The 17,131-nt window shown below is 39.0% G+C and overlaps 1 protein-coding gene and 1 long non-coding RNA gene across 2 annotated transcripts in view; one reads left to right on the top strand and one right to left on the bottom strand.

The window, feature by feature from the left end:
- Positions 1-3,875, bottom strand: part of LOC107223681 (unconventional myosin-IXb) — a 49,552-nt gene extending 45,677 nt beyond the window's left edge. The window contains exon 1 of the mRNA XM_046738050.1: positions 3,411-3,875. The gene's annotated coding sequence lies outside the window, so the exon portion shown is untranslated. The remainder of the gene's footprint in view (positions 1-3,410) is intronic.
- A 7,448-nt stretch (positions 3,876-11,323) lies between these two features.
- Positions 11,324-14,915, top strand: LOC124293842. The gene is made up of 4 exons (XR_006903714.1): positions 11,324-11,603; positions 11,948-12,170; positions 13,393-13,498; positions 13,678-14,915. It is a non-coding gene; the product is annotated as an uncharacterized LOC124293842 (long non-coding RNA).
- Positions 14,916-17,131: the final 2,216 nt, after the last annotated feature.

Raw genomic sequence — 17,131 nt, 5'->3', positions numbered from 1 at the left:
TTTCGGCTTCGGCCAGCGTAAGCAGCTCCCTTGAAACTAGATTTATGAACGACACGAAGAGACAGATTTATGTACGGTGATCTATTGGTACATGGAATTTGTTACGGTCTCTGTGTAAGAATATCTCTCAAACATGATCTCAGGAACGGTTTACTCTCTTCTTTTTTTTTTCTACCTCCGTCGATGATCGCGGAGCGCTCAACAAACAAGCTGGCTAACAAAAAATACACACCCGAATTCTATTCGTGGACCAATTAGAACGACAAGGTATACTCGAAACCCAAAGATTTTCATCAGGAAACAGGTAGTTCTTATTTTCTTAGGCGGAGGTTGGTTGGCCAAATATCGATAACTTATATTAATTTTCGTTGCGAAATCGTCCTGCGTTAAATATTTATCGAATTATTATATTCGTAATTTAATAATAATGATTTCTTGGAGAATACAGGAAAAAAAAAGTACTGAAAAAAATTATGTACAGACGCTTATAGATATCCACGTTTCATTTGAAAACACTTCAAAATTGTTCAAAATCTGTTTTACAATGTTACACCAATATTGTTTATAATCGACAAAAGGCAATATTCAATGGACTGCTAAATGTGAAATAAAATCTGCTTCGGTGACTTTGTAAAAAATAGTCTTCAGAATAAAATAAGCCATTTTATATACAAACATAAAGTGAAATCGAACAAATCTAAGTAATTTGAAGTGATTTGAAATCAGGCAGTGACATCTGAGATTTTGTTTATTATGTTATTGCAGAGATCTTCGTAGCTTACGAATATAATAATTTAATAAATACTCAATGTATGACTGTCCTGGAATGAAAGTAATAAGAAGTATCAATGTTTTTGGCGAACCAGAAGCGAGATTATTAGTATTGTTTGCGTTTATTCTTTTTACAATTCTACGATGACTAATTCCGTTATACCAGGTACCTTAAGTCAATATCCGTTGTTCGAGAAATGTCGACTCCATATGGCCGGTGACATCTTCTGACGCGAATAGATTGAAGGTTCCTTTTGTATCGACCGAGCAGCACGTGCGAGCGTATTTCGCGGGGGTTGAAATTGGCTGAAACCCCCTGATGAGGCAAAGACGAGCACCTGCGCAGCCGTTATCAATAATCATCATTAACCTCGACGACAGTGGGCGTATTTATACCGTGAACATGATCGTTTCATCTCTGAGCCGATGATCGAAGATAGCGGGGGATTAATAACTCAATTCTCATATGTATCTCATCTCGTAGATGGATATATAGCTCGGTAGAAGGGTGAACGGTTGTTATACGCATAGATTAATATTAAGCAGGGATCGACAAGATTTTTTTCATTCTATTCGAGTATACGTGCATCTGTACATTATATATAACAAACGCGTGGGTCGGTGACTAATTAAAATTAAACCCAGCCAGCGAGACAATTAATTAGAAGCAAAAGATTGGGCGTTTCGGTTGCACTCGACACATACGCGATGATCGATCTTGTATCGCACGAGGTTACCGGAAGTATCGTGTAAAAATAGTTTAGGTCCACAAAAAAGCGTCGGATATGACTTCTGTGTTCAAGTTCCATCGTTCCATCGATCTTCAATTAGACCAATTCCCGCTGAGCTTACGATTCGTGAAATATCTAGTTTCTGGTTCAGCGTATGGCCGCCAAATGTCACTCAGCTCTCAACTTACTCACTAAAAGAGGAATTAGTCTCTCAAATCGCTCTGAATTGTGAGTAACTATGATCTGACGTCAAATATCACGAATTATTCTCACGTATCACAGTGAAATGAATTTGTACGAGAAGCACAAGTATTTTCATTTTATTCTGTCCAATTTTACAATACCAGTGGCTCTTGCAATTGACAAAAAAATTGTTTGGTATCAAAATCAACTATAATTTAACGACACGCAGATACCCAGCTTTAAAAAAAAAAAAAAAAAATTAACAAATTATCTCTCAATGCAATCGTTCTATGAAGCTATCAATGACTTCTAGTATCCAAGTTTCGTAGATTTTTGAACTGTCTTTCTGCATCAAGGAAATATCGTTCGTATAAAATTCAACTCAATTACATTCGTTTGAATAAACTTCTGAGATTTTATTTGACTGTGTTTTTTTCATTTTTTTTCTCTCTCTTTTAGTTTGAACAAGGAATCGGTTAGGACTTGGTTGAGCAAAGGTGAGCTTTCTAATGAAATTGATAATTCTTGCATCGATTCGTGTCCTCGTATGAAATACACCCCGGGCAGCGTAGACTTTTTGAGGTTTGCACGAACTGGCGATAGTCGAGCATTGTAATGGACCAATTGAAGGTATAATTTTCGAATGAACCGTTTAATTGAATCGCGAGATGAAGTTCACCGCGGTGGCAATGCGAGCCGGATACATAAAAAGGAGAGTTTGAACCCACTGTCCGGACCGCAGAATCGTGTAACGTTGTATGCCGTATTAGACATACTCCATACATGTAGAGGCAACGCGTAAGTAGCAGCATTGCATTACACCGTTACACATACGTTTATTGGTAAAGTCATTTGCAATTAACTTTCAGAGCGCGAAATCCCTCGGACAATTATCACGCCGTCCTTCTGCAGCAGGCCTGGATTCTCGATCCATTGAACACAGCGCCGTGTGGATATTGTTATTTTCAATTATTTTTACAATCGATACCGCTTCACTGAGAGAAATTTCGGATCTTTATAGTCACTCAGAAATTACCGTGAAACAAGTGTCGTTGCAATAACAGTCAAATATTGGTGCAATTACAAGAAAATTTGATATTTAACCGAACTAAACTGTTTAGTGTTATTATAATTGTCGATAACAGATTTTCTCATTACAGCTACAAAACTTGTCTCGGTTTTATACTCTAAGCAATGTTTTTCAGTTATGGTGAAAAATGAAAACAATCATTTTACAACTTTATCGTGACTATAATTTAGGGAAATTTTTCCTATTGGAGATGAAAAAAAAATTAAAATGGCCAGTTTCATTGACCAGATACTTCTTACTACAAATCGTATATTAGACCATGTACGAAAGTTCTACAGTTCATGATAAGTTACGGCGGTTAGTGATATTGATCACAGATATTTTGTATCTTCAGTTGGTACGGATATTTCTTATTGCACCCTTACGAATAATACTAGCGGCATGAGGATTCGTTCCAAAGCGTTTCGTAACCATTCGAGCTTTGACGGGTTTGCCATATACTCTTTGGTAGGATTTCCGCTCTTCAAATGATACCGCGACTTGACCAGAACTGGTGCGAAACGAATCCTATACTATATTTCAATATTAATGTCTGATTTTGTTAATCGGTAATTATTCTCCAATAACTGGACAAGCAAAATTTACCGATCACAACAAAAGCTTTCAGTATCCTCATTTTGACAAACGACACTCACCTCGGACCGGGGTTAATCCTTAAAAAATGTCGTTTCCAACAAGCATCGCCAAGTTTTCGTGACAGTATCTCTCATCGATCGATCTATCACACGTATAAACGGATCGATCATCACTCCACGTTTCTATCACAGTCCACAAATCAGTATCACTCGGGAAAACAAACATTGATCACCGGCATCCGTGTAGTTCAGTCCGTTTACCGCGTAGTAATAAAGTCAACCAAAAACCTTGAGTAACTTTTTTTCTCAAATATTCGGTGTCTAAAAACAAAATCCGGAAAAGACGATCCGACGGTCCGATTTTTGGTCGGTAAAGCGATCCTCCGGGAAATTCGTCGAGTCGTTCAGGGTGGGTGGAATCAAAGAGGGTCGAAGGGTGCGCGGATACTCGGAAGTCCTGACGGTCAGGTGACAGTGCGAAGCACGCTTCGAGGTTCCGGAGGAACGGCTGAGAGGACTTCTCGGTGAACGATGCGCCCGGCGCGGCTCGCGGTCCTCTCACTGAGAAGGCCGCGCTGCTGGGCCCGTCGCCTCGACGGGGCCCGAGAAAGAGGAGACCGGGATATCACGTGTCCGTCCTCTTTACGTTGTATGCACGTCGTTCCTACGCGAGTCGTCGTACCGCGTCCGTATTCCACTCCAGTCCGCGTGTCTCCGGCACCGATTTTCGCGACTTGATATCCGCCCCCCTTTACTCCACCGATGCGACATCCCGAAATCCTCAGGCTACCGCCCGTCCTCCGCAATGCGGGCGTGACAACCTTACCACCGATACCTTCGTGGCCTCTGTCACTGTCACGCGATACGACCTCCTGGAGGGGCTTTGGCTCCTCGACGAAGCAACGCGATACGACGCCGATCTTCAACCCCCTCGCGAAGCGAGACGCGGGGATGAACACATCGGGGATATAGTTGAGGAAATTAATTATTCGCTGCAACTGCAAGTTTCAGTGACGAATGAGGGACGGTTATGAAGAACTCGAAGCGCTTCTGTTTTTCATGGTTTCGTGTCAAATCGTTATCGGTATAACAACGTTTCGAATGTCGTTTTCCGAAACTAGATTTTCTGGTTACTGCTACGGTGAATCTGTTTTTTTTTTTTTTTTTAACTCACTGCGTTTTACCAGTTACATAGGGTATCGTCGTCAAATTATCGCGATAATTGGAAAAAAATATAGTTCGAGTGATCTGCACGATCAAAACTGACGGTATCTATCACATACTAGATATTCTAGTTACGGTTGGAAAACTCATTTTGATACCGTATCTGGAATTGTGTTTTTTGCAAATGTTAAAAAATGACAATGATGAGGGACTGCATGGTATTCAAAATTAGTAATTTATCTAGGTATGAATAACTGGGAAGATCACTCTGCTGATTTTGCAAAGTATTTGCTATTTGAGTGAAGATGTTGCTTTTATCAGCAAAAATTCTTGCTGAGACTGTATATTATCACTAAAACTTCATTGAACGGTGACATCAATATCTAAAGTACTTGCAACTCTCGATTGGGGTTATAAAGAATTTTCTCCTTGACACTTGGAATTTGTTTATTAAAATTTACTTTTGATTCTTCTTTTTGTGCATGGATAGAAATTACAGATGAAGAACACTTACAAGCCATATCCCTGTTCCCGAAAATTTTTGAGCCATTTTTTTTACCTGGTCTTTAATCAGCCGAATTCAATTAATTTTTTTTTTTTTTTTTTTTTTGACACTCGCAATTTTTCCCTCCAGCTTCGAAAATCAGGGGACCTGAAGATACTTAACGGAAAACCAATCTCCTTTGAAAAGAATATCCTCTTCGTACAGACGTCTCACTCCTTGTTATTAGATTCGCTATTGTCAATTTCGATGTGCCGGGGAAATAGATCAAGTTTTCTGTCCGATTGAAATGAAAATATTTGATATCTTTCGTCGATGAAGTGAAAACCATAAACGCTTTTGAACTCACAAGGCCTGAGCCATAGACTTTTCAGAATTATCCGCGAATCCCCAACAACATAATTCAACAGCTATGGGAGAGTAATGGTACTTCCCTCCTGGTAACCCAGGATGTACGGAATATTATGATGAAATACCGGGAATTTCTGAGTCAGCATCCCCCCTAATGAACCTTTAAAACGGAGAGTTGTAACCCTGCGCATAGTTGTGCAACTGAATAGTAAAACCAGTACGTGTACATGGAAGAAAGATCGGAAACAATTCGGAACGATTAGCGTTTACTGAACTGTTTCAAGCTCGGTACTCGCCTTAATTTTACAGCAAAACTGCATAGCCACCCTTCCCGGAATGAATTATGACGTACGTCTTAAAAGTTACGTTGCTAATTGGAGTTGCGAGAAATTTTCGTCAATCGATGAAATCGCTTTTCAAGACGAGTTTTGGATAGGACTTGGCGCAATATTGCGGATACTTCAGTATTCGTTGGACTTGTTGGAATTCCTCGCGTACCGGGGAATTCCAGGTTCCTAAATAAGGAGCGATGCTCGGAAACTTTATCGCATCGCTAGTATCGAACTTGAAATCTCACGTCGACTAATATTTGAAAATACAAACTATTGCATCATGACGAGACATTCTGCTTCCAGAGAGCCCTGAGTGCATTACATTCGGTGTGTTTCTGTATATGATCCGTGCCCGTTTTTACTGTTCACTGGCCTGTTAATAAAAACTTCGGATAAAAAAAATCTTCAAACTATTCGTTTCCACATCTGACGTATTAATTCATTTGGAAGAGAACCTCTTGCTTCGCTTGAATGTGTCACGTTGAATTTCGGTTGCTCCCAATACGCGCCTAACGATCTTATAAAATATATCAGTCATACAAGTGTAACATGTAATCTTCGTTAACCTCGTGGAAATATTTCGTTTTTGGTTTGCCGTTTTGTTTTCTACTGAAAAACTTTCAAACTTATTGAACTGTAAACTTTACAGTGAATTGGAAACATTTCAACGCGACAGTTGACTTGTAACAACATATTTTTTGAGTATTGAAAAAACTTCGAGTTTCTCAAATTTAATCGCTTCCGTTCATCATACAATTGATTTCTTAATGACCAAAAACCCGTGAATCAAACAAGTTCTATAAATGGTGACTTCAATATTTATGCTGTACAGCACGCTAAAATCACATTGAGTTAAAGCAAAGACTGTACCACCGTTCTTCCTTTTGTAAAGATCCGCAGTTATTTTTAGTACCATGGGTTTGACTATTTCTATGTCTTTGATACACTGAGAAAAATTTCATTTGTTACCGTAACTAGAAAAATTGAGTAAAACAGGTATCGTTAAATAAACTGTTTGAATATTGTTGGGATTACGAAAAACGAGGTACGCGTAACCATTTTGCGCTATTGTCGATCCCTTTGGTAATTGCAACGCATAATCAGTTTGCTCGCTTTACTCTACTTTTTTAGTTAAACAAGGCTTTAGCGTCAATTTATTGTTGCACAAGCGTTAAATTTTCCCAACAGTTACAAGAAAATATAGTAACAGTGATCGTAACGAGAAAGAATAGTAACGGATACTAGACTTTCCGGTAACAGGTACAAAACTAATTTTCATTTTTTACCTAGAACTATATTTTTCGATTGTGGTAAAAAATGAAGACAATTAAGGACTGAGCGGTAACCGGAACTAAAAATTTCTCTTAACGTATACGTGCGCGTGTGTGTTATTGATTTTTGGAACACTGCTTTGCCCAATTTAAATCCGTCGGTTGTTTGTGCTACGTTTCAGCCGATGCGCTGCGAGTTTTCCGTAGCGCGTGTTTCTGGGGATTAAGCGCGGGGCGGGTGGACGGCATAAGAGGATCTACCGAAGTGCGGTGGAGTCTGCGGCCGTGTGTGGTGTCGGTGAAGTGTACGTAAGTGGAAAGGCACACCCACGCGCAAGATTTCGGGCCGATCGGTTCGTCCCGGTGAGAAAGCTGCAGCCGAACCCGCGGCGAACATCCGTAGACGAAACTGTGTTATTACGTTCTTAGGGGTCAAAGGGGAGCCCGAATGCGTGTGCGCGGAGACGCGTGAAGTCGGCTGCAAGGCGTGATCACGGGATCGGCGTCGGCGGCGCGCGCCGCTTCCCTCGAATGTAACGATCATTTCGAATTACGAATTACCGATCGAGCGCATTCATACCAAACAGATAAACACCCGCTGAGCTGTTTTACCGTTAACGCAATTATATATTGATTTAGATTTCATCTAAAATATAGCTCCTAATTGTAAGTTGAAAGAGCGAAAGATTCGGCTGTGATATATCTATGTATGTGCGAGGGGAATATTACCGATCCCATCTTTCCCACATATTCATTATCGGTAATGACCTATACACGACACGCACACGCGCGGGCTGCTCTTATCTTTAATACTAATCAAAATCTTCACAGGAGATCTGCTAAGGAGAGGTTGAAAGACCGATGTCGGATTGTCGTTATAATTAATGCGCTAAGCATTTCCGCAGCCTGAAACTAAAACAAGCAGATGCAGAATGTATTGCGTACAGTAAACGTTGAACCATGCATTGTTCATCTTTCACGGTTCTTACAAGGTTAATAGTTAAAACTGCTGTTACCTGCAGACGAAAGATAATTATACAGTACTTTGCTGATCATAAACTGATTTGAAACAGTCTCTATTGCACGATAATATTTAAAGTAATTTGGATGTCTGGTTTCTGTGACTGTACTATATAATTCATTTTTCTAGAACTGCTAGCTAGTTGTAAGTTATATAAACGACTTGGACATTTATTGATTCACATTCTGAAAATTTTAAATATTCGATATCGATCCTTTCATTGTTTAATATTATTACCGTTTCAGAAAAATTAGTTTTAGGCTTCTTATTAATTCAGTTTCGGTATAGGAATATCGGGGTTTTAATATGATAGTTCTGTCTAAGACGAGATTCTAAAGAATACGGTAGTATAGTAGGAACGTGTCACACATATACATACATACATAAATAACGTGGCGTACAAAAAGTTGTCTCTAAGCCCCGGTTCCAGATGTAGATTTATAAGTATAACTATACCTACGGCAATATACTGTACATATATTATATACCCTGCCTAAGCGACGAAACGGAACGATTTTAAATCACGTGTATCAGGTTCCAGGAGATTTGGTCCTTTCGGGCAGGCTACATATGCCGTCGGTCAAGATGCTCGAATTAAGATTAGAAAATTCTTGTTATATTTTCTTTCTGTCAGATGAGATAACATCTGAATAACCTTTCAAGGGCACTCAAATGGTCCTGCGGGCGTCCTTTTTCAATTCACTCTCACTCTGTCCAAACGACGCCGTTATCGTTCACAACATATAAGGAATATGTTCAACACTTTTACCATTCTTTCGGAGTCAATTTGGAAAAACGTGCGGAGTCTATACCACACGCATAATTTATTAAAAGAAATAAAATATCGAAGTGAGCTAATTAGGCTTCTACAGTTGTATGATTACGACCTGGTAAAAAATATATTATGCTCTGCGATAGCGATTATAGAAAAATGTGGTATCGCCAACTATAATCATATTGAGTAAGTTACTTGTATCGAATATTCTTGTATATTCCAGCACTGTTTGAATCGTTGTCACGACGATACCTATTTTACCAGATTTTTCAAGAAATCAACACGAATGATATTGTTCTTTGTTACGATTATGTGCCAAATGATTTCGTTAAAAAACTAATTATCTTCAGTGTCAAAATCTAGGGTGAAAATCCCTCAGTTTTTTTCTCGGTGGACAAAACTTTTGCGTAAATTGAGTTTACGGTTCAGTTGAATGAGAATTCGCGAACTGTATTATCGGGTACTGAAAAATTCAACAGCATAAGAATAATAGATACCTATAGCGGCGAGTGCAACTATGCAGCAGTGCAATATACGTCGCTCAATGTAAACATCAGCGGCGTGTCCCCTTAAGGAAGCACTATATATTCCTTTATCTCCTGCAGCGAAGCTTTCTTCGATCCTAACCTGACCCAACGTCGCATTACGGAATGCCGGCCGCCGCTGCGTTCGCCCTTCTTCGCGGTTTGACGTCCCTGCAGAAAAGTCGTCGGTACTATTCATCACTGGACCTCGCAGTGCTGCACTTTTGTTAGAGCTTGCAGAGCGCAGCGCTTAGCGGCTGCGTTGCGGTGATAAATAAAGTTTGAAGGTCGAGCAGGAGCTATTCTCGCGGGGAATAACACTCGATTGTCCAATATTTTTACTCCCCCTCTATCCTTTGAAGTGTCTGCGTGGACAGGAAACCGCCCAGCGTGCGTTCCGCGTCATCATTGTTTCCGTTCGCGGCGCGATAAGCCGGAAGATTTACTGTCCCCCCCCCTCGCATGGTGCGGACTTTTGCTCAATTACGGGAACAGATGAGATCGCTTATGGCTGCACACGTACCGGGAGTTTTCCCTGAAACCTGCCACTCGGCGCCTGCGGATAGGCAACCTCGCTCGGATTTTGCTCTTGCGTATTCAGAATGTAGCTCCGGTTGCCTATTCTCTGGCGTTGACCAAAGAGTTTCACGGAAAACTCCTGGTATGTACGCGTAGCTATATTCACAACAGCCCGAACTTCAAACGGTTACTCCTGCGTCATTCCCACGCGTGATAAACGCACTTTGATGCCGGCTGTTGGCTGGCCACATGCGTTGTTGTGGTTATCGTAACACCCCATGCATACCGCGGGGTAAATATAACGCCCAACCGACGTGATCACTTTGGCTGCTAATTACATGCGCGATATTACTTTATACCTGGCTGGTTTCAGCCCGATATAATTTACCGATCATTCGGGTTTTCCCAAACGCTTCGATACTCTGATGTTAACCATAATGCATCGCTGAGTCCAACCTTTGCATCTCACCGTGGATGTAAAGGCAAACCTCGTGACGCGGCGGGTTGGTTACTGTTCAGCTTCAATGAACACGAGATCCCCAAATTTTGTTATTATTCAAATTTCACGTAGTTTTCGGGAATTTCAATCAATTTCAAAGGATCTTAACCGCAGGTCATATTATTACACACAGGTTTGAAATAATTTCGGAAGTTTGCCACGAGTTCTTGAAGGATTTCAAGAATGAGTCATTGTCAGAGAAATTCATGTACATGCTGTTCCTCATTTTCAAGTTACTTTGAAAAGCGAGACGTGATGGCTCACTTAGTTTCAAATGTAATCGTGTCATCTTTATTAGTAACAACGTCCAATAACTTATATTTTCAATCATGTTTCTAATATTCCTGGCAATTTGTCGTTTATTATTACGTTCACCCGGAAACAGTATTTCACTATAGTAATCTGCCTTTTTTATCACTCGAATCTTGAAACGCTTGGGAATTCAGTACCTTTGTTTTTTTTTTTATTGGCTCAAAGCTCCGTGTATAATCTGTATCGTTTACGTTGATGCTTTTTCACCATCTGTATAACATTCGCAACATAACATACACCGAGGATGATATTATTTAATCTCGTTACACCCGCATTTGGAGTTGAGTGTTGCTCAATTCGTGCCATGTGTAAAAGTAAAGAAAACTTTACTGCATGACGCGATGCGATGTTGGACGGTTAATTCGACAGAAATCTTTTAAAGACCTCCTGATCTTTGACCTACTACACACACATCTTACCCGGGGATCGTTACACGGTGAGGGAATTGATTCCGAACACGTTTCAATCCACGTCCATTAGGAAAACCGAAGAACGTTATACCTACGTTCCAAAGGTAGGCTGTAAAGAAGGAGGAGGAGATGGAGGAAGAGGTAGAGGAGAAAAAGTGTTTGCTCGTAAACATCCTGAGCACACAGTTCGTAATCAATATATATTTTCATATACCTACTATTCAAGGCGTATATTATACTGTATTTATATAGTGTATATTATAGTATACCATGGTATATAGGTATATATAGGATGAGTTGCAGAGTCATGAAACGTGACGGAATTCCTCTCGGGTATAATGTCCAAAAATTGACGCCACGGAGTCGACCGAGTATGACAACGCGCTTTGGTGTATATGCATAAAGGAATAATCTGAATGGTGGTAAAAACTCGTCAGCACAATGTAAACATTCGTTTATGGTGTGTGAGGCTTCATCTTCCCTGCCTGGAAACTGACCGGAGAATCTCAGTCAAGCATAACATTCTCAATTCAATCTCCGCAAGCGCATACTCAAGTCAGATATTGTGTGGTGGTGAGTAAATATATTATGACTATAATTGTTAGCATTTTTTCTACAGTGTAATTTCAATTTATTTTAATACTCGATCCTTTGTTTTTCTTAGTCAACTCTATAACAATCTCAATTCAATCTCTACAAGTGCATTCGCACCAAATCGAATATTGAATGGTGATGAGTAAATATACGATAACTGCACTGCTAGCATTTTTTCTATAATATGATATTAATTAATTTCAATACTAGATTTCATTTGATTTTCATTTTCTTGTATCGATGTAGAAATGTAATTTCTTCCTTTCTTTTGACGTTGACATGTTCTTCGTTTTCAAATGGTTTTGGAATCATTTCTGTTGCAGTGTATCTTCCTTTGCTCACTGATATCTGGAACTTGATACATCATCTGTTGCTGTTATCCCAGTAGAAGTTTAGTGAATAGAAGGAAGAATCTTCCTTGAAGTGATCCCGTTACAGGAACTACACGTGTTGGATAATTGGCATTGGGCAGCTTCATCGATATCAGTAAATGCAATTGGGCCAATTATTGCCTGTACTAATGCCTGCGTTACCAATGGAATTTTGGTAATTACATTTCAATTTGCAACATGTAAAGCATGCGTTGAGTATAGAATTGAAGAGGAGATAGACAATATAACTACCATCAATCATGGAGGGGAAATCGTCCAGGGATTTGAAAATTAGTTATTCTAATTGAGTAGGGTTGCATTAGGGCTCAGCATCTATAATTCGATTTTTCCAATCAGATTATATTCCTATGTTAAACAATCCTCAACAATGGATTGTTATCGATAGACTAACCAATATTGTACGAAAATAATCATTACGTCTAAAAAAAATGAACGCCTTGAACGGCCACATGTATTACACTCGTGTATCTTTAGTTGCAATACTTCAGGCGCAAATCTCGGCAAAGTACTTATAATTACTTTCTCGTTAGTATCAGGAATGTGTAGGTATGCCAAATGATAACGGGTGACTTGGAATTATCGTTGGGGTGTGATATATAATTCTAGGGAAAAAAGGATTTGTATTATTGAAATATTCCTTTCGTATAAATTGCACCAGTATGCCAAAGGCATCCGCTGACGGAATAGGATGTGTAACCATAGGATGAAGTAACCATGAAAACTATACTTTTATTATTTCTCTACTAGTTTTGCAAATTTGTGCCAATTACTCATTTTGCATCATGATTTGGTTTCACTGTTTATTTGCAATTTTAGTTTTATTCTTTCTCCTTTTTCTGTATATAAATTTATCCGTTATCCACAGTAACTCAAAACCAGTAGTGTACAAATGATTATTTTTCTGCGTCTTACTTACGGTCGTTTCAACCTACTTGTTCATCAAATGGTGGACCTATGAAACCAATGGTAATACCGTTCTAGTCGAGAGAACGCTGGTAAGTCGTGCAATCTCTGTACCATTTGTAGCACGGCAGGCCACAATAACCGCTCAGGAAATCTTTTACACGACCGTGATGTAGAGAAAATAAGCCTTCTTAAGGGTAACCGCATGAGACTCCAACAGTAGGTAACCCTATGTTTTACACGGTAGAAGGGTGAAGGATAAAAAAAATATATGGTGCCACATTGAAACCAGAGAAATAAACATGAAAATGATAGCTTGAATAAGACCTTCATTTCCTTCAGCTTTACTCAGCGCTAATGATTAGGACGTAGATAGTTTATGAGCTCCTTTTGTACAATTTTTTTTTTTTTTTTCATTGCTTTGTATTTTATTTTTATCCGTTATGAAGTGACGATCGCGCTTTTTGTTTCAGAGGCTTTCGTGTTTGATGAATATCGAGGATCCATTTTCCGGAACATCTTGGAATCAGTCATGTGGACTGATTAATCAGACCTACCGCGTCAAACCTGCTACCAGTGGTAGGTACGAGAAAAAATGTCAATGTTTGTAGAAAGAGCGAAAAACATAATTTTTTTAGACTCGTTTTTATTTATCTAAGATTTTTGTAAAATGTAAAACCTCCGACAGCTATATCTGTCTCCTTTGAGGCACTTACGTAGATTGAAAAAAATAAGACATGTCGGAATTTGAATTTTAGGTAGGGCGAGGGGCGCTGGTGACTTGATCTACAATTACATCGACCAATATCAGTTCGAGCGACAAGTAATTTGTACAGTTCCGGACGTAACGATCACTCAATAAAGATCGCCAAGAAGAAAGTTTAGGATACGGTTCTTCGACTGTAAGGATTCGGTGGATTTGAGAGACGAAGTTTTGAATTAAAAAACCGCCAAGATGTGGTAAATCAGATGCGTGATAAAAAGGATATTATGTCGAACAACACTGCGCGGTATGGCCTATTCCATATGTAGGTCAATACGGCTTATTGTCAGCCCGGAACGCTCATCAGTTATGAACTTCAGATATAGTCCATTCTACCTTCTCAGTGCCGTACAAAGTATTCCTCTTCCCACTCATCCGGCGAGACTTCACAGAACTAGTTGCTTGTACCTTGTGCAAAATCACATCAGTGAACGAGATTATCGTCATCATTTTGCAACCTACCTTCGAATCTCGAGAAGCATCAAACAGCCGCGACCTGAGGTACATGGCCTAGTACAATTTATAATTTGTCGCATATTCCTTGCTAATTAGCTGAGTCTGATTATATGTAATTTTATTATTGTAAATTTACTAAGCGAGTGGGTCATTAATCTGCCCTCCATCTGTCATGAATTGTCCATTTGTGAGCGACTAAGGTCGTAGCTTTGTGAAACGATCGTTAAGGCTTCAAATTTCGTAGTTGTATCTTATAAAATCGACATATTATTACACCAACTATTTTTATTTGTAGTTTATTTTCTTGTATCGTTCTATATCAAAGAGAAAAAAAAATATTACAACACACTATTGCGTAAAGACAATCTAGATTATATACAATAATACGGCTATAATATAAAAATGAAAGAATTATTCATTTCAAATGGGACTCTATTCGACACGCGCTCGATGTATTCCATAATATTAATATTCATAATTATTCCAACAACTTTTCATTTGCTCTCTCGATCTTGAATTTTCGTAGGCATAGAATCGAAACGCTGTTTTAGCGAGTCCCAAATGAAGTATCTACGTTGGGTAGAGAAGCAGAATTGTTTTTAGAAAAGTGTTCGTATCGTAGGTTATATCTTGAATAGTAATAAATATTTTCAGTATAAGAACACATAAAAAACATTGTGTAAGGATAACTATAATCAGTTGGTTAATTAATAATATAATAAATTTTATTATCGCATTTATAGCTACTGAAGTTGTGCTTGCGCGAAAAATGAATTAAAATAATTTATTGTAAGCATGACAAGTTTGAAATATTTTGGATGAAATATAATAAAAATTGCCATTAAACATTATAAAAATTTTAAATTCACGGAGCACAATTCCTCCTCCTCCTCGTCCGCCTTGTCCTCTTCGTCTTCCTCGTCCTCCTCCTCGTCCACCTCCGACCACCTCCAACTACCGCCAACCACCTCCAACAACCACCGCTAACCACCTCGGGTTATACCTTCAATAGTAATAAATATTTTCAGTATAAGAACACATCAAAGATATTGTCCGAGGATTAATATCATGTTTTTATCGACAGATTTTACCAAGAAGATTATGAGAAAATTATAAAAAGTAATACAGCTTTTATTAGAGCATTAAGAGCTACTGAATTTGGAATTGCGCGAAAAATGAATTAAAATAATTTATTGTAAGTATAACAAGTTTAAAAAATTTTAGATAAAATATCATTCCAATTGTCATTAAATGTTATAAAAATGTTTTACTCACCGTTCAGAAATCCTCGTCTTCCTCGTCTTCCTCGTCTTCCTCGTCCTCCTCCTCCTCGTCCGCCACGATCACCAGCAACCACCCCTAACGCGTGAGGGCTCAGGTTTAAATCCCCGGCCTTTTAAATAGTTCCTGAACAGCATGTTGAAAAAATGTGAGACTGGTCACGCAGTTCAGGCGTCGGGCTGCTTGTGGGTCCTGTGGACTCGGATCCGGCTACACCTGGACAAGGTTTCCGGCAGTTTCCCTTGTCTGCCGTGTCAACGCGGTTGTTCCCACTACCACTGCTAACCCCCTGCCCTATTCTCTACTCTTTCTCCCATGTATTTGCAACCATAATTGTAATTAATAACGAATCATCATCATTTCATGTAACTTGTATTGAAATGAATAAAGAATAATTTTATGACCGTATTTTTTATTGTTTTTTTTTTTTTGTATTGCCTAAACTCTTGGACGTTTGCTGTTCTAAATCTCTTGTTCGCACTGCTTAGGCTCCAATTATTCTATACAGAATCATACAAATGTATTCTGAGACGAAGGATTCTATTACTGGGTGTATCGGCTGCTCCGAGTCCCGCTGTCTCGGGGGTACAAGCTTTTCATTTTCCGGGTTGCCTGAATTTATAATTGACTCGTCACGATACAGTCGACAACAGATTTCTTGCTGAAAAAAGAAAGGCCAGTAACCTCTCTCGATTTTTGAAAATGCTAGAATCGTTTTATACTCTATATCTACGTAGTTTTGCGATAGGAATTGATTGCGTGCGTTCCGAATAAGCAAGGGATCGACACTCACAACCGAAAAACTAAAAATCGCGCTGCAAAAAAGTTGAATACAAGAAATTTACTATTCAGATTCGGTACATGAATTCTCGGATGCATGTTTACCATCTTTCCGTTTCAATTCTACTGAGAACAAAGTAGTAACATATTCATTATTTTAAACCCACTTTACAAAATTCACATATCACTTTCATACAGTCGCAAAGAGTTTCAAAAAACCTGTCGCACGATCACATTAAGCCTTGACTCAACTATAGATGGTGACCGAACGAAATATCACCTCAGCTGACGCTTTAAGATTAGTCAAAAACTTGCCAAGGCAACTCAGTGTTGCGTGCAAGTTTTTATTTTTTTTTGGGTCGTAAGTCCATCGCATGCTCTTTTTATCCGTATCGTACAACATTACGTCGCCTGAAATACTGAGTTCGTACACTCGAATGCTAAGAATACGACTTGTGAGAACGCAATTCTTATAACATAATACAAAAAATTTCAAGTATTTTGTTTCACTTGAAAATTCAAAAAAAAAAAAAGAAAAAAAGGATTTGGCATGAAATATAAAAAAATGGGAAAAAATAAATAAATACGAAAAAGGTGCCTTTATATTGGCCTCTGTAACTGAAAGAGTTAATCATTTGCGTAAGCCCAGATTCAGCTCATCGAAGGAGATGTACTAACTGGAGTAAGTGATAGCCAACGTTTTACAGTGAATTTCGAGCTCATATGGTTCGTCAATTATTTCTCCACGCAGGAGTAATATCGTCTGTTAACGTTGACGATTTGTTCAGTTCAAACCACTACACGGTACTTCGCTATGGTAATTGCGCTCTGCATTATCGACTGCTTTCGTGTTATTCAATACTACAGGGTATCAGTTACTTACCGACTTATTGAGTGACCACGTTCGAGCCCTACTGAACGCGTGCAGGCTG

This window comes from Neodiprion lecontei, chromosome 4 (genome assembly GCF_021901455.1).
Source record: "Neodiprion lecontei isolate iyNeoLeco1 chromosome 4, iyNeoLeco1.1, whole genome shotgun sequence".
Classification (NCBI taxonomy): Eukaryota; Metazoa; Arthropoda; class Insecta; order Hymenoptera; family Diprionidae; genus Neodiprion; species Neodiprion lecontei.
This window is presented reverse-complemented; position numbering and strand designations above follow the sequence as displayed.